Source organism: Ochotona princeps, chromosome 7, assembly GCF_030435755.1.
Source record: "Ochotona princeps isolate mOchPri1 chromosome 7, mOchPri1.hap1, whole genome shotgun sequence".
Classification (NCBI taxonomy): Eukaryota; Metazoa; Chordata; class Mammalia; order Lagomorpha; family Ochotonidae; genus Ochotona; species Ochotona princeps.
The window spans coordinates 16,457,890-16,476,656 of NC_080838.1; the positions used below are offsets into that span (position 1 = coordinate 16,457,890).

The 18,767-nt window shown below is 43.2% G+C and overlaps 1 protein-coding gene across 2 annotated transcripts in view; it reads left to right on the forward strand.

Annotated features, from left to right (window-relative positions):
- Positions 1-18,767, forward strand: part of TBC1D9 (TBC1 domain family member 9) — a 112,841-nt gene that overhangs the window by 27,716 nt on the left and 66,358 nt on the right. The window lies entirely within an intron of this gene.

The following is an 18,767-nucleotide window of genomic DNA, read 5'->3' on the forward strand; positions in this document are numbered from 1 at the left end:
TTACAACTTCTTGAGAAATGATTGAGGAAGAGTCCCACATTCCTTGCTTATCTTGGTTTGCCAGTCTTCATCCGCTCTCCTCAGGTCTGGGCTCTAACCTTGGCGCCACCTGTGACAACCAGGCCCTTACCTTGAATTATGTATGGGTTAGTAAGTCCGGGATCTTGGTGTATGGGGATTAAGGGCCACTGGCACTAAAGGCCATTAGGTCAGCAAGCTCACACAGTTTGGTATCTGAACAAGTAAAGCAAGAGTTGTAACGGCGGAAAGAATTGTAATTAGCAATGAGCCAAGTTTACTCCATTTAAGTTTCAATTCTGCAATTGACAAGTGAGTGTTTCCAAAGACAATTCTACAGATTGTTTCACCTCAAGACAGGGTATTATCCATTCCAACGTTGCAGCCAAGAATTTCTCAGTAGACAACACATCTTATTCAGTAATACACTCTTACTACAATTCTTATTCTACAACTTATCCATCACTTAATGGGAGAAATACATCAAAAGAGAAAAAACAAAGATCTAAGACAAAAGGTTTCAAACATTAAGTTCCTCTACAACTGCAGGTTCTACAACCTCATAAGTGATCAAACAATAATCAAAAGTATATCTTTGTGATGTTAGTGAAATCAGTCTATATTTCCTCTAGTTAGAAATTATGAAAGCAGCTAAAGCAACTACATTTTCTATGTTCTAAAGAGTTGCAAGGACAGGCTAACCCTTAAGGTCACAGTAACTATATTTTTTTTGCTTTAGCAGGATAACCTTTAGGGTCCCAGTAACACGATAGGCTTTAGGGTCAGAGTAATGAGATAACTTTTAGGGTCCCAGTAACAAGATAGCTTTTAGGGTCCCAGTAGCTATATTTTTTGTCATGGCAGTTTTAACCCATACTCCCATCATTTCCATTAGTTTGTAAAATTCTTATCAAGCCATTTCCCAGAAAGCATGCTAAATGTCCGGGCCAGATTTTATGGCAATGGGTAGGTACACAATAAGGTGTCTGGAAACAGCATGGGCTTGATTGTACTCCTGTGTGCAGTTAAAGGCCCACTCACCAAGACATTATCAGTAACATTAACTCTCAAGCTGATATTACTTGCCAAAGCCATCTCATAGGGGCAAACAATGCCTCAGTAGATTACAGGATTCTTAGTGGGGTGCTTGAATGTCCATGCAAAAGGGTGGTGAGACTGCATCAAGGTGGTCAGAGAGAAATCCGCTGGGCCCTGCCAAACAGCTGGAAGCTCCCTGGGCCCTGCCATGCAGGGAGCTGTTCTCTTCACACCTTTGTGTCATTCACACCTTCTGCACGGACCCTGGCACCAATCACTTACAGTAAGGCCTTTCTTAGTCGGAAGGACTCTAATGAGTAGGCATTATGGTTTCTATCACATGATGTAATTTAATAGTCCTAAGGAAATACTAAAATGTCATCCTCTTTCAAAGGAAATTGAAAGAAATCAAAAAGATGAAGAGATGGGTGTGGGGTGGGGAGAGGGAGGACTGAGGGATGATAGAAAACTGCAAACAGGAAAAGGTTATGGCTCAATGGACAGGGCGGAGCATTGCTGACGCAGTTCCGACAGCATAGTGAGGGCAGTCTTTAAGAAGAAGTGAAAATGTCTAATAATCAGCGTGGACCAGAGAATGATGCTTTAATTGCCTTGATGATGGTTGAAGGGTAGAAATAACCTTTAGAGAATAGCACTTTTTTTTTTAAAGATTTATTTATTTTTATTGGAAAGGCGGATATACATAGAGGAGGAGAAACAGAGAGGAAGATCTTCCATCCGATGATTCACTCCCCAAGTGAATGCAACGGCCGGTGCTGCGCCGATCCGAAGCCAGGAACCTGGAACCACTTCACCTGGTCCACTTCACTGCCTGAGCCATCTGCCAGTATCTGACTGCACTTGGTCATCCCTACACTCTGTAGTCCTGTCTTAGTGTGTGGGAAGCAGGAAGCGGAATCCAGCTTCTGTCATTTAATGTCTCTGGCAGGCGAGAATTCTACCACTGAACCACCAATGCAAGTGGATCATTTAATGTCTCTGGATGTCCATTTACTCCTGTGAGAATTGGGATAACACTAGCTGGCTTGTTGCAAGGATTAGTGAGACAGATCTTCGTTAAGGAAGCTTTGGGCTCCATCAGTCTCCTCTTAGCACCGTTTTCCTTTTCCTGTAGAGTGTCCTCTGTTGGCGGAGAGATGCTTATACAACACTGCACATTACTGCCCTGTCCTGGAGCCTTCCCTGGGAGGGTAGGGCCTGCAGGATTTACACTGGGACTGCCTGCCACCAACTAATAATGCTCTCCCAGATGTTTCAGGCTCCTGCCCAGTGGAGCTGATGACTGCATGTTGTCCATGCCTCCTATGTACCTCCCCACCTTGGCTTCCTTGCCACGCTGCAATAGCTTCTATTTACTGAACACTCATAGTGCCAGGTCCTGTGCAAAAGTGTTTCATAGGTACTACCCCCTTCAATCTTGTCATCACCTTGTCAGGGAGATGTGGGTCATCACCTTAGGATGCAATGGGACTAGGATTCTACCCAGGTTCTCCACACCAAGCCCAGGCTGTTAAAAGCTGCTCTCCAGGGTTCACCCCAATGGTGTAGCACGCTAAACTTCCTCCTGCTGCTCCAGCATTCCATATGGGCTCTGGTTCATGTCCTGCCTGCTCCACTTCTTATCCAGCTCCCTGCTTGTGACCTGAGAAAGCAATAGAGGATGGGCCAAAGCCTTGGAACCCGGCACCCATGTGGAAGATCTGGAAAGAAGCTCCTGGCTTTGGGTTAGCTCAGCACCTGCCATTGCAGCCATTTGGGGAGTGAACCAATGGATAGATGACCTTTCTGTCTCTCATCTCTCGGAAAAATCCGCTTTTCTATATTTTATTTTATATTATAAAAATAAACCAATCTTTAAACGAAACGAAACAAAACAAAACAGCCTTCTTCCGTACCTAGCTGAGCTTGCAGATTCCACCTGTTCCTGCCTGGGTACCCCAGCGCTGGGTGATTGCCTGGGTACCTGTGATTTTCATGGTAAGCCTGTGTACCCTTGTGCTGGGCACCTGTGAATGCGTTGAGCAGATAGTGGCTGCTGTTAGTGGGCATGTCCTTCTTCCCTAGCCTGTTGTCCCTCTCCTCCAAGTCAGCAGGCATGGCTCCCTTTTCCAGGGCCTTGCATGGTGTCCTCTCCTGAGGATAAGCATAAAGGTACCCCTCCCCATCCCCCCATCCCCTTTATCTTCCCTCCCTCTCTCCTCCTCTCCCCACCCCCAGGTCTGAACCCTCCCCTCCCCTCCCCTTCCCCTCTCTCTTGGGTCTGAACCCTCCCTTCCCCTCTTCTTTCTTCCTCTCCCCTCCTCTCCCCTCCTTTCCCTTCCTCTCCCCTCCCCCCCGGTCTGAGACTGTGTTTTTCCTTTGCCTTATTAGCACTCTCACAGCCTAGATGACAGCTTTCTAACATTCAGAACATAACCTTAGTAAATACCCACTCTCCACTGTGTTACTTCCAAGGAAGACACAAGTATGTGCCCGTTAGCTCCTTCCTTATTCCCTCACAGTTGATGCAGCTCCCGCCCCCCCGTAAATCCTCTGCTTTCCCAGCCATGTTGAGAGATGAAGATGCACTGTGCCTGAGAATCTCAGCCTCAGGGAAGCTGAGTGACCTTCCTGACATCACACAGCTTGCGGGGGAATGGAAGCTTGCATCCACCTTGGCAGATGACTTTGTGCGACGCTAGGCTGTCCCTGCTGTGTGAGAAAGTCTTGTTTCTATCAGGGGAACAGATCTGTACAATGTCTAGATGCTTGCCTTGGGTTACTAGGGACTCTCCCAGGTTCAAGTTAAACAAGTGAATTTTTCTGGGGATATCTTCAGTGGTCTTTTAGAAAGGTTGACAATAAGCATGTTGGTAATTTCTTGCTTGTTCGATTTTTGTGTATTCATTAGACTGTCTGGGAAAAGGCTCAGCAGTCTGAGATCATAGGCCGAGATTCAGTGCGATGGTTCTGACTCATTTTTCTTCAGGGTTCATCTGAGGTGTGAGCAATGAGGGTCAAATCCTAGCGTTCTTACAAAGAAGAGATTGTTCTGTCCTAATAAAACTACTCCAAGAACTAGCACAAAGTAAAGCAAAGATTAAAAAAAAATGCCTGTCACTTCCCAATGTGCAAATCTACATGTAACTTTAAAAGAAAAAGTAAGAAAAAATTATATATGGCATTGAAATAGAGTAACACATTTTATGTAACTTTATAGGCAAACTAAGGGAGATGACATGCTCTAAATTCAAAGTGGCAGCTTGTGTCGAAATGAGAGATAGAAATTGAAAGCACAGTGGCCTGAAGCTGTGGTGCCTCCTGTAGTCTAATACAGAGCTTTTACTGTGTTCACATCATAGCACACTTAGAAATTGGTAGAATTTAGTGGGTCATCATGGTGGCATAGCAAGCTAAGCCTCTACCCGCAGTGCCAGCATCCCATATGGATGCTAGTTTGTGTGCTGATTGCTCCACTTCCAATCCAGTTCCATGCTTATGCTGGGGATAGCAGCAGAGGATGACTTAAGGCTTTGGAAGACCAGAGGAAGCTCCTGGTCCCTGGCTTTGGATCAGCTCACCTCCACCTTTGTAGCCATTTGGATAACAAACCAGTGGATGGAAGATCTCTCTTTCTCTCTTTTCCTTCTCTCTGTAAAATCTGCCTTTCAAATAAAAATAAAGTTTTTTAAAAAGAAGAAGAAAATAAAAAGAAGTGGGTGTACTTGTAGGGTCCACAAAGCATCCAGCTTCCCTATGGCCAAGGCCTGGGAGTGCTATCTGTTTGTGCCCAGTTCCTGCAGTGTCCCTGGCGGCTGTGACCTGTGCCGCTCTCCTGCCTGTCTCCCTGCCACCTGCCAAACCCAGAGCAGGTGAAGCTCACCCTGTTCCCAATCATCACCTACATGCACACCTGAGCTGTGGAAAGTATGTGTCTTCTGGATCAGCCTTCTAGATTTCACAAAGGTGCTGGCTCTTGCCCAGCACAGAAGCAGCTTTGAAGCAAACAAGTGCTATGATGAGATGCCTAAGGCTGCCCTTGCCCTTGGTGAAGATTTATTGAACCCACCAAAATGTCATGGCTGCCATGCAGTAGAGAAACAGAGCCAGGAATGAAATATTGTCGCGATGGGCAAGCAGATGGGTCGGAAAGGGTGTGAGAGGGTGAATGAGCTGCCAGGAGTCCTTTGTGTGGGATCTGTCGCACAGTCTGGCCTGCACAGTTTGAAGGGCCATTGTAAATGTTGTTATAAGTGACAAATGAAACATACAATGACAATTTGGACTCGCCTTCTGTCCTCTTTATATGAGTAACAAATAACAGAAAGGAAAATGGGCGACATCAGCTGGTTGCCTCCTCTGGCTCATGGGGCACTTGTCGCCTGTACACAATCATGACCTTTCCTTGGAGAGTCCTAAGAGAATTTGAGAAACAGAGGCAGAATGGCAGTTCCATCTGTTTTGGAAGGCTGTTGAGAAACAGTGCTGTAAAGAAACACTTTTCAGGGCATTGTCTTCAAATTGAAAATCTATCTCCATGCAATCCTGTTCCCTGATTGCATCACTGGGTTTCTTTAGCTCCAGAACTTGACTGAGACCTAGCCAAGAAGGTTTTTCTTTTTCTTTTTTTCCTGCCACCATCACTCCCCATTCATTGAAATACCTGTTCTGTAGCTGAGTGTAGTACACCATGGTACAGTCAGCGGTCCGTAGCCACTGTGCCTTTTCTGAGAGGTCTCCCAGGCGTGGATCAAAAGTGAAGGGGCAAACAGTGGGCCAGACTGAAGACACACACAGACTTGTTGATCCCTAACGATGCAGTATAGCCTTTATTCACATGACACTCATGTCCTGGTATGTATTACAAGTCATCTAGAAATGATTTAAAGGACATGAAGAGAATATGTGCAGGTGTTATGCAATATAGAAGGGACATGAGCATCTGTGAATTTTGCTAACTTGGGACATTCTAGAACCAGTCCCGCATGGATTTCTCTAAGTATAGAGTAACTCTAAGTGTATGCACATATGTATGCCTGTAAGCATACTTTTGGGGGTGTGTGTGTGTGTGATTTTTGCCTAGAGGTTAAGGAGTTAGTCATTTTGGAGTAAAAGCAACATAATAAGTCTTTTATCACTTTAATTTCTTCATTCATTAGTAAAACAGTGTATTTTTTGCTTATCAGTGACTAATTAAAGATATGTAGATTCACTGACACTTTGGTATCATACTGCTGGCACCAGACTGTATTATTACAGGTGTATACCATAAATCAAAAGCAATTTCTTGGAGATGACTTTGAGATCATTTTGCAAAGAAGTGCTCCCTCACCCCCAACAAACTGCTTTGTGATTGCTTTGTGTTCCTTCCTTTGGATCCATTATTTTTCTTCTTTTTTTAAAAGATTTATTTTATTTTTTAACGCAAAGTCAGATATACAGAGAGGAGGAGAGACAGAGAGGAAGATCTTCCTTCTGATGATTCACTCCCCAAGTGAGTGCAATGGCCGGTGCTGCGCCGATCCAAAGCCAGGATCCAGGAACCTCTTCCAGGTCTCCCATGTGGGTGCAGGGTCCCAAGGCTTTGGGCTGTCCTCATCTGCTTTCCCAGGCCAGAAGCAGGGAGTTGGGTGGGAAGTGGAGCTGCTGGGATTAGAACTGGTGCCCTTTTGGGATCGTGGCGCTACTGTAATGGGCCTCATTATTTTTCAATATTGATTGCAAGATAGTTTACATGTGATTTTTAGGAAATCTCAGTTGTATTCCACAGGGGGCTCATCTGCATCTACAGAGTGTTCATTTACATACATTGATAAAAAAATGTTAAAATAGACCCCCTTGGTAAGACAAGCGTATACCAGCAACACCAGTCCTCCCAACTTGATTTTCTCCTTCAGGCTTTGTTTGATCTTTGGGGTGAAGATGGCTCTCGCTTGACCCATTTCCAACCAAGAGTGCCAGGTGTCTTGGGTGCTGGCATTGGAATTCCTCTGAGAAGGGAAGGTGGTTGATGAGATCACACATAACTCCCTGCTGTCAAGCCAAGCTGCCTACTGTATATCTCCCCTGGAAATAGCATGCTTGCTTCAATTACAGTCCCACAGCGGCTATTTTTATGTTTTAGGATATTTGGATGCAGGGTTGGAGAGCATATTATTAAATTGCTGTTACTCCTTGGCACCGTGTTATATAATACTTCCCTGTTGTGTAAAACCCAACATTTACTCCCCAGCCCATGCAGATGGAGCCTGGGGCGTTAGTAGAGGGCTGTAAGTAGGCAGTTGGGTTGCAAGGGGCAGAGGCTCATTCGTGTTGCCTTTAATTGAAGGATGTGGATTTTGTTGCCAGGATTCCTATGAAGACAAGCCTGGGAAGCCAACCAGAAGCCAGACAGCAGGAGCAACAAGGCTCTGCCATCACTTCATCTGCTTCTCTGCTCACTGACGAGTAGCTTTCCACCTGCTCTCACTGTCTCTCCTTCGCCCGGTGTGTGCTTCTCTACCTGGCTCGCTGGCTGCATTTCCCTTCTCAGCTTCTGCTTCTGTAGCTGCAAGGCTTTTCCCTGCACAAATTCTTGAGGGAATGTGATCGGCTTGCTTCACCTTTGTCAGACCACATTTCAGCCCTATGTGTTTGCCCCAGTTGCAGAGTGGGGCTGAAGGCAGCCCTATTCTTCATGCTCATCCCTCCTGATGTTTTTCAAAATCCGTGGATGCCCAGTTTTCTCAAACTCTCAATCCAAGGCTGCTGATGCAAGTTTTTTTAGCCATCCTTGGCTGATTTCCTAGGCACATTATCTGCAAGCCAGATTGGGAAATGATGTAGCCTGGACTTGAACCATCGCCCATCTGGAATAGGGACTTAACATATTATGCCATAATGCAAGCCACATAGTTATATACTCTTCAATCAGGATCTTCATTTGGTTTTATTATTTTTATGTTAGATCTTTTATTACTACTTTATTGTAACACGTGCATGTTATCAGTAACAACAGGATGAAGCTGCTTTTTCAAATATAGTTCCCATGGTCAAAAAAGATCTCTGTTTTCCCCGATAGCCAAGTCAGTCTCTAGAGGGGGCTAGAGGTAATAGTGTAAGGTGCATTTTTTCCGACACTTCCCATGCTCACAAAATGCAGAGAGCATCTGGGCATTGCATAAACAAAGCCATGTGCCACTTATTACATGTGGCAAGCACTCAGTGACAAGCGTGGGGACATCTTCACTCATTTACTTCTTGCAGTTTTTATTTTAAGACTGTAAACTTTCTGGCTAAGGATAAGATTTTCCCAGTGCCTGTTGTGAGGTGGAATGATACAGTGCTGTATATATGAAAATATGTTCCAGTTTGTTGCATTGGTGCGTTTCCTATAATGGAAAAAGTGCGAAGACCAGACCCTTCTCCATCAAAATATGTGGTTGTCAGTGATACTCATTTAGAGAGTGACCCAGATTTCACACATTGCATTCCAGCTGCAAGATTTTTGAAGCCATGGTTATTTGTTAAGCAAATTTCATCTTTATTACCACCAAAGCAACCAACTGTTTGCAGAATGATTTCTCTTTGAGTAAAGCAAGTTCGAAGTACAAGTTTTGAAGTTAAGTGTTAAAACCTGTTTCCCCATCATCAAATTAATGACCGTACTTCCAGATCCCTTTAAACACAGAAGACCATAAAGTGAAATTATCATCTCAGCCACTGACTTTAATATTTACATTTAGCTTTATAATATTAAAAATGATATATACAAAAATATATAAACATTGTAATTGGCAATGTTGATGAGATGACATTTTTTTTCCACATTGGGTTCAAATAACTTTGTGTTGTCTGTTTTCACATAATATACCCTATTAAGCAATTTCCCATGCCATTAGATAGTTATTTGAGAACCTGATGTTAAAATGTTCAAATATCATTTTAGAGATAAAGTATAAGTCATGCAGATAGTCTGGGTCGTGACCAATGCAGCTTTGGATTCAGAACTAGTTATTTCTATTTCATAATGTTATTTCCTTGTGGAGCTGCTCCCAATTACTCACAATGCCCTGAATAAGAGAACAGGTGATGCAGAAGCAGGGCTGACATTAATTTGGGAGCACATAGGGGTCCCTGCAAATGCAGCCCACCTCAGAGGAGGGTCTGTGGGACAGTGCACTCGGGTGTCCAGACAGTGATGGATGGGGCTTCTCTCTTAGAATCAGGTGGTACAAGCTGTGGCAGCTCCCACCAGCACAAACGGAGCCCCTCCTTTCTCTCAGTGCTGACCTTGGCTGACCCCGATTTAGATCTCTTTCAGGTTCTCAGACCTACCTCTCCAGGCAAGATCAAAAGCAATAGATCTTTTCTTTTTAAACATATGCTTATTTACTTCAAAGTCAGAATTGCTCACCATTTTTTGCATATGTGTATTAACCATTTTAATTTGTTCTTTTGAAAAAGGCCTGCTCATTTCCTTTGCCATGTTCCTAGCAGGCTTGTTTGTTCTACTGTCATTGAGTTTCTGAAGCTCTTTGTAAATCCTGGATATTAGAACTTTATCTGTTGTGGAGTGTGGAGAAAAGATTTTCTTCACTTTGTTGACTGTTTCCTTTGCTGTACAGAAGCTGCTTAGTCTGATGTAGTCCTATTTGTTGGTTTTGGCTTTGACTGCCTGTGCTTTTGGGGACTATTTATATAAGAAATCTTTGCCTACGCCTATAACTTGCAGAGTACTTGCTATGTTTTCCTCTAATAGTTTGATTGTTTCTCAGTGTAGATTTAGATTCTTGATCCATTTAGAGCAGAGTTTTGTAGAAGGTGACGTCTAGGGGTCTTGTTTCTTACGTTTGCATGCTGATATCCCATTGTCTCAGCAGCGTTTATTGAAGAGACCAGGCTTTTTTCCTGGGTTATTTTCAGTTCCCTTGTTAAAGATTAGTTGGCTGTACATGGGCTCCTGTCTGGGGTTTCTATTCTGTTCCACTGGTCTTTGTGTACCAGTACTAGACTGTTTTGATTACTATGGCCTGATAGTATGTCTTGAGGTTTAGGTTGTGATTCTTCCAGCCTTATTTTTATTCTTCAGAACAGCTTTGGCTGTTCATGGTCTCTTGTGTCTCCAGATGAATTTCTGTATCATCTTTTCTACTTTTTAGAAGAGTGTTTTTGGGTTTTTGATTGTGATTGCATTGTATCTGTGTATTACTTTGGGTAATATGGACTTTTTGATGATGTTGAATCTACTGATCCAGAAACATGGTAAGTTTCTCCATCTTTTAATGCCTTCTTGTATTTTTTTAATGTTTTGTGATTTTCATCATAGAGGTCTTTTGTTAGTTCTATTCCAAGGTATTTACAGTTCTACTTTTCCATTTTAAAAGGGACTGTGCTTACAAGTTCTTTCTCCTCTGTGGAATTGTTTGGGTATATTAAGACTATCAATTTACGTTCATTGATTTTGTATCCTACCTCTCTGCCAAACTCTCTTAGGAAAAAAATGCTTAGGCCCCACAGCTATTAGGGAAATACAAATAAAAACCACATTGAAATTCCATTTTACTCCAGTAAGATTGGCCTACATTTATAATTCTACTGAAAATACCTGCTGGCATGGATGTAGGGGAAAAGGTACTCTCACTGTTGGTGGGAATGTAACCACTTTGGAAGTCCGTATGGAGAGTGCTCAGAGATCTGAAAGTTGAACTACTGTGTGACTCAGCCATCCCACATCTAGGAATATATCCAAAGGAAGTGAAAGCTGCAATGAGAAAGTCACCTGCAACCCTATGTGCAGCACAATCCACAATAGTGAAAACATGGAAACAATCTCTTTCCTGTTGAAAGAGGAGTGGATAAAGAAACTGGTATCCCATAAGTAATATTTACTTAACCATTAAAAAGAATACTAGCATTTGCAACAAAATGTTCCCACTGGAGACCATTTTGCTCAGTGAAGCCAATCCCAAAAGGTCAAACATCGTATGTTTTCTCTGATAAAATACAATCTTCATGCAAAGAACAAGATGGATAGATATATAGGTAAACATGTGTATACACATATTCTCATAGATGAACTGTATAATGGAGACTAACATTCCAAGAAGTGAAGATGCATTGCAGTAGGCATCTCTACTCCTGAAGAAAAGGAAGAATCCTAATGATACTCTTAAATATACCTTGACAATATATTACATTTTCTATCATTGACTATACCTAAAATGCCATGATGTGCTTAAATAGCGTAATGTTGGACTTGTGGCTGTTGCTGAAGGACTATGCTATTGTAATAATATGGGGAAAAGGGGGTGGGTGGGTGAGAATGGTCAGGAGGAAAGAGAGGTGGGGGAATCCCTACACCAATAAAGCCATATCAAAAATAATAATAATGATAAAAATACAAAAAATTGTGTGTTTGTGACATGGTAAAATGATGAAAGGAACAGAAAGAAGTGAGGGAGTTTGTGGAGGGGGCGAAGAAATGTGGTTGTTTTCTTAGAACTATACCTAGGGAGTGCATGAAATTTATTATTTGTAAATTAATAAATAATAATAAATAGAGGAAGGGGAAAAAACCACCAAAGTCTGAGTAAAACAGAGTGAGGAAGATATACAAGCACACATGTACAAAGCTCTTCTGTCCTTGAAAGAGTGAGAGAGAGAGAGAAATCTTCCATTCCCAGATGCACACCCCAAATGGCCACAATGGCCAGGATTTGGCCAGGCAGAAGTCAGGAACCAGGAGCTGTTTCTGAGTCTCCCAGATGAGCGCAGGAACCCAGGTATTTGGGCCATTTTATGTATTAGCAGGGAGCGGGCTTGGAAATGGAACACCTGGTTTTGAACCAGTGCGGGATGTTGGCATTGCAGGTACATTTACCTGCTACATCACAACATATTTTTTAGTTGATCATACATGGAAACAGCTGTAGGTTTTAAGAACCAGACTTGGGGATAATTTGATTAATTGGATCTTGTGTAAAGTTTTGAAGTTAAGTTCAGCCCCATTTTCTATATTGGACCATATCAGAGCAAATTTAAATCCCAAATGAGCATCAGAGCAATAAGCCTGTCTGTGGTATGATGTCACATACCACATACATACATACCCACATACCCACATACATATGGGTCAGCGGGCTTCTTCAGCATACAGCCTGTGCACAGGGACCAGTGCCTAATGGGGGCTCTGGTTGGTTGAAGGTCCACCATCACTGCCTTAAAATTTGTACTTAAAATTTGTACTTAAAATTTGTGCTGATGTTTGAACAAAGGGCCGTCTCTCCTCCTCTCTTTATAATTCTTGCTTTCAAATAAATAAATCATTTTTTTAAAGAAAAGATTTACTTATTTTTATTGGAAAGGCAGATGTACAGAGAGAAGGAGAGACAAAGATCTTCCGTTCTCTGGTTCACTCCCCAAGTGGCCACAATGGTCAGAGCTGAGCTGATCCGAAACCAGGAGCTTCTTCATGTCTTCCATGTGGGTGCAGGGTCTCAAGGCTTTGGGCCGTCTGCTACTGCTTTCCCAGGCCACAAGCAGGGAGCTGGATGGGAAGTGGAGCAGCTGGAACAGGTACTGTACCCATATGGGATTCTGGTGTGTGCAAGGCAAAGATTTAGCCACTACCCAATAGCACTGGACCCTCTAAGTCAGTCTTTTAAAAATACATTTGAATAATTTATCCTCAGATACTGCCCCATAGAGAAGGAAAAAATCGGTTCCAGTAACTCGGCCTTCACTCCAAGGAGGCACAGACAGTAAGATACTGGACTCTATGTTTGGTATACGCTTGCAATGGGGAAATCTCAACTGAACTTGAGCTGTGGTTATGCAACAAGGTGGAGGAATCCACCATGGTGGGAGGGTTTGGGGAGGGGTGGGGAGAACCCAAGTATCTATGTAACTGTGTCACATAATACAATGTAATTACTGAAGTTAAATAATAAATAATTAAAAAAAAAAAAAAAAAAAAAAAAAGAGACTGACAAGCCACCAGATTGGAACAGCTCCGGGAATATCCGGCCCTCACAACCCTGGGGAGCCTGGAGCTAGGCACAGGAATTGATGCTTCCCAGAGGCCCTGCAGATAAACTTCTCAGATTTCAGTCTTCCGCTCTGTTTGTTTAGTTGCAAGCCAGCCTGGGCTTTATCTCTTTAGGCAGAAACTATGAAAGTCATGGCTTCTCTTTCTCCTGTTGACCTTTGCCTTTCTGGATACTTCTTATTCTGTCCCCCTGTAGCCTGCTTTCCTCTATGAAGAAATGGAGGACCACCTAGTGCAACAATTCAGCTTCTCAAATCTTTTAAAACAGTGCCCTTGGGATAAACCTGCAGGACAGACCTCATGCCTCCTTTACTCATAGAATCTTTTATGAAGAAATCATATGGTGGGGTTTTATCTGAGTTTGCATTGTGAAAACAGTTTTTATTTTCCCAAGTAAGAAAGTGAAGAAATTGAATGTGCCTTTTAAAACTATCATGATTCTTTTCAGTTGACTCTTGTAAAACTATCAGATTTTAATCAACATAGCCTCAAGCTTCCCTTTCCCTAATTTCATGCTCTTTCAAGTGCCTGTGTTTGATGTTTGCTACTAATACTACGCCTCCAGTTAAGAAGAGAATTGAGACTAAATGTTGAGAAGCCTAGAGCAAATTTCCCATTGAATTTATAAATTGGAGGCTTTCTTTACGTTTCATTTTTAAACATTTCACATGTGTTGAATTTCACTATCGTTTTGCAGCACATAGGAAAACTAAAAAACCTGTAAATGCTAACTCTTAACCAGAGAGAGATTGAGAAGGGTCATGGGGCCATTGGGTCAGCAGTATTTGTGTGCTGCTATAGTTCTTTCTCGCGTGCTCTCTTTTTCTCCTTCTCTCAAATTTATTTATTTTAAAGGCAGAGGAACAGATAGGGAGAGACAGGAAAGTGAGAAAGATCTTACATCCACTGGTTCACTCATGCAGTGCTGGCAACAGTCAAGCTTGTGCCAGGCCAAGGTCAGAAGTGAGAAACACCATTTGGCTCTTGCATATGGGTGGAACTCGAGTACTTGGATCATCACAGGCTGAGTAGGCCAGGAAGCTGGGTCAGTGAATGCAACGGGATATGGGCCGTGGCCATCCAAGGTGCTGGCTTAACCAGCTGTGCCACATCACTGCTTCCAAACTCATACCTTTGAGGTGAGTTTTTTCCTAGGCTTCTTCTCAAGTCTTGGTCTCCTTTAGTCATAAAACTCTTAGACAATTTAAATTATTTAAGGTATATTGTGTAGGACTTATTGGGGATGGCAGAAAAAAGATAAGTTTGGAAAATAACTGTTGCTTTTTCTCAGCAATGGCCATCAAACTGAAAACTCTGTGGCTCATCTTTAAGTATTCAGCATATGTACTGAACTTAAAGCTTCAAGAAGTCTAAGATAAACAGAGCAATGTTTTTCCTTAAGAGCACAAAATCTAGTGAGAGAAAACTGCTTTTGATTTTTAGGTAGAAAAGACAATACCGGGCCCTGGCACTGTGGCACACATCTTGTTTGTGATGCCAGCATCTCATTGGAGTGGGGGTTCCAGTCCTGGCTGCCCCACTTCCAATAAAACTCATTACTGTCTTGACTGGGAAAGCATCAGCTGACCCCTCGGATATTTTGGCTCCTAACAATCACATGGGAGACCCAGATAAAGCTCCTGACTCCTGATTTCAGCCTTGCCCCAGTCTCAGCCATTATGACCTTGTGGGGAGTGAAAGCATGACTAGATGTCTCTTCACTCTCTCTCTCTTTTTTTCTCTTTCTCATATCTATATCTATCTGTCTATCTGTATCTGTAACTCTTGTGTGTGAAATACATAAATAAATCTTAAAAAGTGTGCTAATTATTTTAACAGTACAAAGTGCAAGGTGATGGGCACAGTCCTGGAAAGCAAAGACTTGTTTGTGGACTGGGGTGGAGTATTGATCTGTGTATTGAGGGAAATAGAAGTATACCAGGAAAAGGGAGCAGAAAGGGCGTTTCAGATCCAGTGAAGCAGTCATACAAAGCTTTGCTGGGTTCAAAAACAAACAAAGCTTGCTCAAAGTAGTGGAAACCTGTGGTGTAGCTGGAGTTTGGAAGCCTGTCAGCAGTTTCTGAGTGTTTTCCTTTAATTACTTTCTGCCCTGTATCATGTAGCGCCCATTGAGTGCCAAGACTTCCAGGAGATGTATCTATTACAATCTGGGAACAGCAAGCAGAAGGCTCAGGTAGACACAGGTGATGGACAGAAACTGTCCGTCCTACCAGATTGTGAGCTGGAAGCCACAGTGGGATGCATTGAGGTTGCAAATACCAGTTAGAGACATACAGGTAAGATGGAAAAGCAAATCCTAGGATGCTGCTGCTCTGGCTTTGCAGTTATCAGCGAATGGTTGCTGAAATGAATCAAAATTCAGGATCTGTATTAGTGAAATTGTTCAGATTGTAAATTCTGAATGTCTGACTGGGTCTGGCAGTGAATGCCAGCGCAGGAGCCAAGACAAGTAATTTACAGCAAAAGAAACCTGGATGGCCAACAGCTGTGGCATAATTCCTTAGTATATCAAAAAGTTAAGCTTACTACTGTGAAGTGAATGAATATGCTAGCATAATAACTTGGAAAAAAAACAAGGATGAGGAGGAGGGGAGGAACTCTTATGCTTCTAAATTAGTGTATTGAAAAATGTGAAATCTGCTCCTTTTATGTAACATAAAAAGTAAGTAAATGAAGAGAAAATTTTTTTAATGAGATGATGCTAAATGTTGGAGATATTACAGCTGGAGAGGTATTCTCAGCCCTTCATGGTAAGACCGGAACAACACTTTAGCCCATTTCCCAGCATCTCCATTCTAAAGAAATGCACTGAGATGCTGAAGGATTCCTGAGCGTGGATACATTATGGTATATGCACACAGCAGAGTAAAGGCTGAGCAGCCCTAAAGCAGACATGCTAAATCTAAGTTGCTCCAGAATCTGAAATGTAACTTGCCTGCTTTCACATTTCCAAGTAGGGATGTTAGCCCAGTGAGATCTGTGAAGACATTCCAAATTCCTAATTCTGAAATCGGAAGCACTCTGGTTCCAAGCATTTTGGGGGGGGAAAAAAGCCCCCCAAAACCCTGTGTTGTATAACATATAAAATTAAGGAATCAGATTTCTAAGTATGACCTGGGTAAATAATGTATGTTATTGGGTGAAAACAGATTTTACAACTGTTGGCTTGTACAACCATGTCAGGCAACAAAAGTGTAAGGATGTGGGGAAGGGGCTGCCGTTTCAGCATCACAGAGTAAGGTGTGCCTGAAAGCCAGCATCCTTTATGGGTGCTAGTTCGAGTTCTGGCTGCTCCACTACCAATCCAGCTCTCTGCTAATGCACCTGGCAGAGCCGCAGAGGATGGTCCGAGTGTTTGGACGTTTGCCATGCATGTGGGAGACCAGACTGGGCTTCCAGGTTTCAGGAGTTTTCCTTCCTTTGGCTTGGCCTAGTCCTAGCCATTAAGGCCATTTGAGGATCGAGCTCTGTAACTGTAACTCTGTAACTGCCTTTCAAACAAACAGACAACCCAGTATCTAAAATTTAGAAAAGAACAATCTTCTTTAAAAAAGAAAAGCATATGGGTGGAAAGAATATAAAACAATTGGAGCATAGTTAGTAGAGATTATATTAAGGAAATATGAAAGGAACTTTCTACTTTCTCTTATGTTGTCTTTCATTTGAAGATTGGGTATGGGCAGAATGATTGTACCTGAACACGGAATCTTCAAAAGTTCATGGAAATTACATGTAATTGCAAAAAAAAAAAAAAAAACCCAAAACTGTGCATGGATCTCAATTTACTTGGCACCAACATGACCAACATGACCAATCCCTAAATTTCATTTATTACGTATGGAATGCTCTTGAATTTTGTGATCTCCCAGACATCTCTGTGGTTTGGAATTATTTCCTCAGCCACGCTCGGCATAAGCCAGGTGTTCCCTGGGGACAGATGCTGTTATTTCCTGTCAGAAAGCAGCCAGTGCATGAGCCAGGCTGGGCCCATGTCCTCTTCCCATCCTGCCATGGACCTTGTAGATTTCTGCTTCTCTCACTGAGTCATAGCTGGGCGAATGGGGAAGGTGGAGTGACCTGGAGATCCTGTCCACTTTAGCAAGAGACCATCCAGGCTCACTGAGAGTGTGCATCGCTCTCCTGAGCACAGTGCTGTGTGCCCAGCCCCTCCTGACATTTCCCTGTCTGTGGCACCAGCCCGTGCCACCAACACTGTGGGTCAGGAGTGGCTGCTTCATGCCTCATGAACCCTCTATGGCCTTCTGCTCATGTGGAAGCCCAGAGACGCCGGTTCTGCCAAGGTTTGTCTGAGCCTCCTTGAAAGCAATGCTCGGCTGCTACTCCTGAGCTAATGTAAGAAGTAGATAGATGGATACAAGGAAGAGTTATTCTGAGGGCCATAATTTCATTTAGTTATCTCCAGTGATCCAAGATTGTTTCACACCAGAAATAGCTGTCTTCGAGCAGCTGTTGAAGCAAGCTTTTGTGTGGGAGATGATGAGCCGATTCAGTATTTGGACAGCCACTGCAGAAGGATGAGGAATAAGACTTCTCAGAAGATCCGGAGCACTGCTGTTTAGTAGGGGTGAGGATTCTCTAGTCCAGATTTCCTGTCTTGTATTCTTCATGGATGGAGGATAAGGAAGAGGTATTTTCTGCTTTCCAGCATCTTGGCTGTTTGTGTCAATAGCATTTAGAGAGCAGTGATAATTTGTTATTCAGATTTTTAAATTTTTAAAAAAATTTTTTAAAGATTTATTTTATTTTCATTACAAAATCAGATATACAGAGAGGAGGAGAGACAGAGAGGAAAATCTTCTGTCCAATGATTCACTCCCCAAGTGAGCGCAACGGCTGGTGCTGCGCCGATCCGAAGCCAGGAGCCAGGAGCTTCTTCCAGGTCTCCCACGTGGGTGCAGGGTCCCAAGGCTTTGGGCCATCCTCTGTGTGTTATCATTTTAAGGGTTTATTTTGTTTATTTGAAAGAATTACAAAGAAAGAGGAAGGAGGAAGACACACAGAAAGATATCTTTCTTCTGCTGGTTTACCCCCTAAAGTGGCCTCAGCAGTCAGGGCTGAAGAACCTGGAAGCCAAGAGCTTCACCCAGGTCTTAGGTGTGCGTGCAGGATAGTGACCCGTCAGTACCACAGGACACGTTTGGTGTCTAGTTCCTGCTCAGTGTGGATGAAGGAGCACAGCCCTCTACTGGGAGCACTGGTGGTTGAGAGAGAAATCTGTGCTGACAACAGCCTCCGCATATGAAGCTCTCAGGATCCTTTTGCTGTTGACATTGTACCTGACAGCTTGGCAGACTGACAAAGGATTGGTGCTTGAGCGATAGGGCTGGGCCCCGCCTGCACTCGCTGGGCTGCCTCCGCGGAAGGATGCTGGAAGGATTCTGGGCAGGCTGCTCACAGGCACTCTGGCTTTGGCTGCTGAGATGCCTTCTGCTGCTGATTTCCTTCTCCTTGTCCACTTCCCTCCTGGAGAGAGAGGGCACTGCCTCTTCTGAAGTGAGCATCAGTCTAGTGTGCATTTATATTTCTCACAAATAATTCACTGATTTTCATTGCTGGGCAGTCTGGAGCTACTGGACTTGGATGATGTGAGCAAGTTTCCCCCAGGGCTTTGTCAGCTGCAGGAAGAGGGTCATTCAGGTGC